This window comes from Gavialis gangeticus, unplaced genomic scaffold, assembly GCF_001723915.1.
Source record: "Gavialis gangeticus isolate Ggan-Ray unplaced genomic scaffold, GavGan_comp1, whole genome shotgun sequence".
NCBI lineage: Eukaryota > Metazoa > Chordata > Crocodylia > Gavialidae > Gavialis > Gavialis gangeticus.
In genome coordinates this window covers 165,117,929-165,122,190 of record NW_017729024.1, presented here as the reverse complement: position 1 = coordinate 165,122,190, position 4,262 = coordinate 165,117,929, and positions in this window count along the sequence as shown.

Sequence of the window (4,262 nt, the reverse complement as noted above, 5' to 3'; positions counted from 1 at the left end):
CCTCGTTAGGCCTTTTTAGGGGTCAGACTGGGGTCCCCTCCCATGTGTCCTGCCATGCACCGTGCGGGAGTCGGGAGGTGAATTCACCGGCCCCCAGCTCCAGGATTGGGACCGTCCTCCCCCAGCCAGGCCCAAAAGTGCTCCTCTAGGGAGCCGGGACCCTCCCAAGCTGCCTCGTGTCTGAATTCACATCCGGGCCTGGATGGGCTGTGGGCATCCGCTCTGGAAGGCAGCCTAGCGCGGGGTCTGGAAGTGTCCTCCTCCGCCGCCGAGCCCCGGGCTCGGGTATTACCCTTATCTGCTGGACAGGGCACGGGGGACTGGACGTGGAGTGTCCGACCTCTGCAAAACTAGTCCCCTGACACAGCCCAGGCATCACCCCTGCCCCTGCCCCAGGGAAAGCCGGGGGCCCGCGGCCGCCAACCTCGTGCTGTTGCAAAGGGGGCTCATAGATGCCCTGGAGAGCCCAGGCAAGGCTGTGCACCCGCTGCAGAGGAAGGCAAATCCCCCCAGTCCGGACCCGTCTGAGCAGGGGGGAAATCCCTTCCTGCCCCCGATGCAGCAGTGGGCTGACCCTGAGCACGGGGGCAAGACCCTCCAGCCAGGACCCTGCAGGGTTGGTGCCAGCAGGAGCATTGGCCCAGCCCAGGCTGCAGCAGCACCAGCGCCCCTGAGGACCCCCTGACACATGGGGCAGAAAGCGGCGAGGTTGGGCACCCAGCAAATCCCAGGCTCCCTCCATCCTACCCTGCCCTGAAGGACCTCATGGCTGCCTGATGCCTCCCAGGATGACAAATCAGGGGCATTTCTAAGGTCCCTAAAGGCCCCTGGGGCAGTGGGAGGAGGGCAGAGGACGTAGACCCAATGCACGTGGCCGTGCTCCCTGCCCCTCGCCCCCGGCCTCTCCCGGCTGATGCTCCCCCAGCCCGCCGCCCACATTCGTCCCTGCAGCAGACACAATCCCGCCGCACAGCCCCCGGTCCCGGCGAGGGGCTCCCATCTGCATGGGAATGGACGGCCGCCTGTCTCCCCCCCCGCCGTCTGCCTCTGGGCTGCTCCAAGCTGCCTGCCAGGGCTTCGGGGATGCGGTTGTCAAGGCAACACCTGCATGAACCCCCCCCCATGCACGATGCCTGGAGCAGCAGCAGGGAAAGCAGGGCCCCGATCCTGCCTTTGGGGTCACGCGGGTCCCCAGCCAGCTGGCTCCTCCTCTGAACCACCCGGATGTCTGGGGTGAGCCCAGCTGAGCTGGAAACGGCTTGGTCCAGCATTTCCAGGCATCGCTGCCTTGCGGGGAAATCAGGGATATGCCCCATGCAGCGGAGCCAGAGGGTCACAAAAGGGGCTTCAACGAGGTCCTGCAGGGAAGTCCTCGATGGAGCAAAGATTTCAGCCCTTCGGGGGCTCTGGGTCCAGCTCCCAAAGGGCTGGCGCTGCCCCTGCCCCCAGATCCAAGCAGCTGAAGGATTCATGGCAGGGGGGAGTGAGGGGCATCGAGCCAACGCAGGCATCCAGCTCGGGGTTCACGCAGGGATTAGCTGCGGAGGTGACGGCAGGGACTGCGGGCTGGATGCAACGCCCAGGACTCCCTGGAGCAGGCAGGACCCCAGTTGCATCACTGGGGTGGGAGGAAACCTGCCTTGCTGCCCCCACAGCCCAGCCCAACGCAGCTCCCAATGGCTGGGGGGGTCGCTAGAAAGCCCCCGGCTGCAGAGAAGAGGCACAAGTCATCGGTGCACGTGGGGAGCAAAGCCCGGGGCCTGCCCCGGAGCGGTGGGGACACGGGATGCACTGTGCCGGGAGGTGGACGGGAGCAGCGCGGACAGGAACAGGTGGATTCTCCATCACGTGCAGCCGTTACATTGAGCGCGCGTGTGTCCTGCCAACAGAAGCTGCCGCTCACCCGGCGTTCGTGGGCCCGGGCTCCGTGGTCTGGGGCCAGCCCGCAGGACCAGGCACGGGTGCAGCCAGGATGAGCCTGTCAAAGCAGGGTTGGGAGGAGGTGGAGGGTGGAGGCCAGGATGAGGGGCACAGTGGCTGGTTTGCACACCCACACGTGGCACCCAGCCCCAGGATGATGCCCCCTGCATTCATACAACATGGGATGAGCATCACCCATCGAGTCCCTGGCTCTCCCCAGTGCTGGGGGCACCCACTGCCCCCCCGTGACACCATGCACAAGCGCCGTGGGGGCCAGCAACCTCTGCTCATGCCTGGCTGGATCCACGTGGCAACCAAGAGCTGCACAGGCCCCGTGGCCGGCTTCTGCAATGCGGGATAGTCGGTCCCATCCCTCGTGAGGCCAGCTGGTTGCAGGGCGGCTGCATGCGGGAGATGGTGAATGCAGAGATCCAGCACCGCACGCGCCGGAGAAGTGGGGTGGATGTGACCTGTGGAGGGAGAGGGGGGCAGAAGGGGACGTGCAGGGAGAAAGGAGCAGCCCGGGGCAGTCACGCATCGGCAGCCGCATGCAGGCAGGCGGCCAGCAGCCCAGCTCCGTAACCTACTTTCCTGCCTTCCCCGTTGCATTCACAGCCTGTGGCGCTGGGCCTGACGCTGCCCCAGGCTGAGACCTCTGAACTGACCTCCCTGCGCAGGGCCTCGGTTTCCCCTCCCGGCCTGGCAGAAAACTCGGAGTCGCACGTGCTGGGCCCCTCCTGCCTGGCCTTCCCGCAGGCAGCCCATATCCAGCAGAGCCACACGCGTGTGCACAGGCATGCACACGCGCACACAAGTATGCACAGAACATGGCGGTGGGCTGCAATGCAGGGCTCTGCTCATCTAGGGACTGGTGCCTTCCCAGTCATTATCCCCCGGGAAACTGAGGCACGGGCAGAACAAGTGGCTTTCCCCAGGGGCTTTCTGGGGACATGGTCAAAGTGACATAGAGGGGGAAGGCAGAGTAGAGGAGATGCAGTGCAGGCAGGTGGTGGCATCATGAGGAGGGAGATAACGAAGCTAATTAACTACCTGTTTCATCCTCCGTGCCCCCGAGGCTTTGTGGAGGTTGGCAGTTTTGGTCTCCCGGGGTGCTCTGTCTGCCCGCTCTCCCCCTGCTTGCCGATGCAGCACACGGAGCCGGGCTGGGCTGTGGAGGTGGCACGTGGCCGGCTCATCCGGAGCCCTGCCACGGCTCGGCCTCTGGCACCCCGCTGCCAGCTCCAGGACCCACAAGGGGCTCGAGGAAACCTCGAGGCTTTGCATGGCCAAGCTGCTGGACTCCCCCACCCCGTGCCAAGCCCGGGTGCACCCAGGAAGGTGCTCGCCAACCCTGGGTCTCCTGCACCGGTGCCCCCAGAGCTGCTGTGGAAAACTCCCCGCAGGGCTCCCCAAACCAGTCTGCACTAGGATTGCTGGCACCGGCCCAGTGCAGCCGAGCTGGGCAGGACCCCCGCCTTGCCCACCGCTGTGCCACTGGCGGTGCAGCTCAGCGGCACAGGACCAGGACCAGGAGCGCTCCGGAGACACGCACCCACGGGGCGAATCTCTCCCGCAGCTCTGCCGTGACGCCGGGCTTGCAGCTCCGTGCGGGGGCTGCGCCACGGCCCTGTCGCTCTCAGCATCACGCGGCACTGAGGCGAACGCCACCCGCAGAGCCCACAGCAATGCCGGCTCTGCTCCGACCCAGCCCGTCGCGGTGGGGCGAGCGCCAGGCAGCTGATGCGATGAGCTCTAGCTGCCACCAGCCTCTGCTGCTTGGCACCCGTTGCACGGCACCGTCTGGAGCCCCCTCTCCGCCAGGCAGGCGCCTGGCCCAGATGGCGAGCCCACGTTCCCGGGGGCGGAGGCGCCACGGGGCGGGGGCGGGGGGCCTGGAAGCAGCTTCACGAAGCAGCTTTGCATCCAAAAAGCCCAGCACGACCCTCCCCTCCGCCCCCCAGCGCCAGCCAGCATCCGCCGCCCTTTGCCCCGTCGCCCTATGCATGCCCCACACGTGCCTTGAGCTGCGCTGCATCACCCGCGCGTGTTGCAGCGTGCCAGCCCCCCTCTGTGCATGCACACGGCAGGCCCCAGGGCTCCTTGCTACCATCAGCTGCCCCATGCCAGCCAGGCCTGGAGCAGAGAAGGGCCCTGGGTGCACACACCCCAATGCACACACATGTGCATGCACACCCACACAGGGATTCATACCAATACACATGCACACACTAACCCCCTTTCCCCAGTGCATGCGCACATATACCCAGCAGGTGCTGCCCTGGCAGCCAGGCCCCAGTCCTGGCAGTATCCCAGAGATGTCCCCCCCCCCCCCCCCCCCCCCC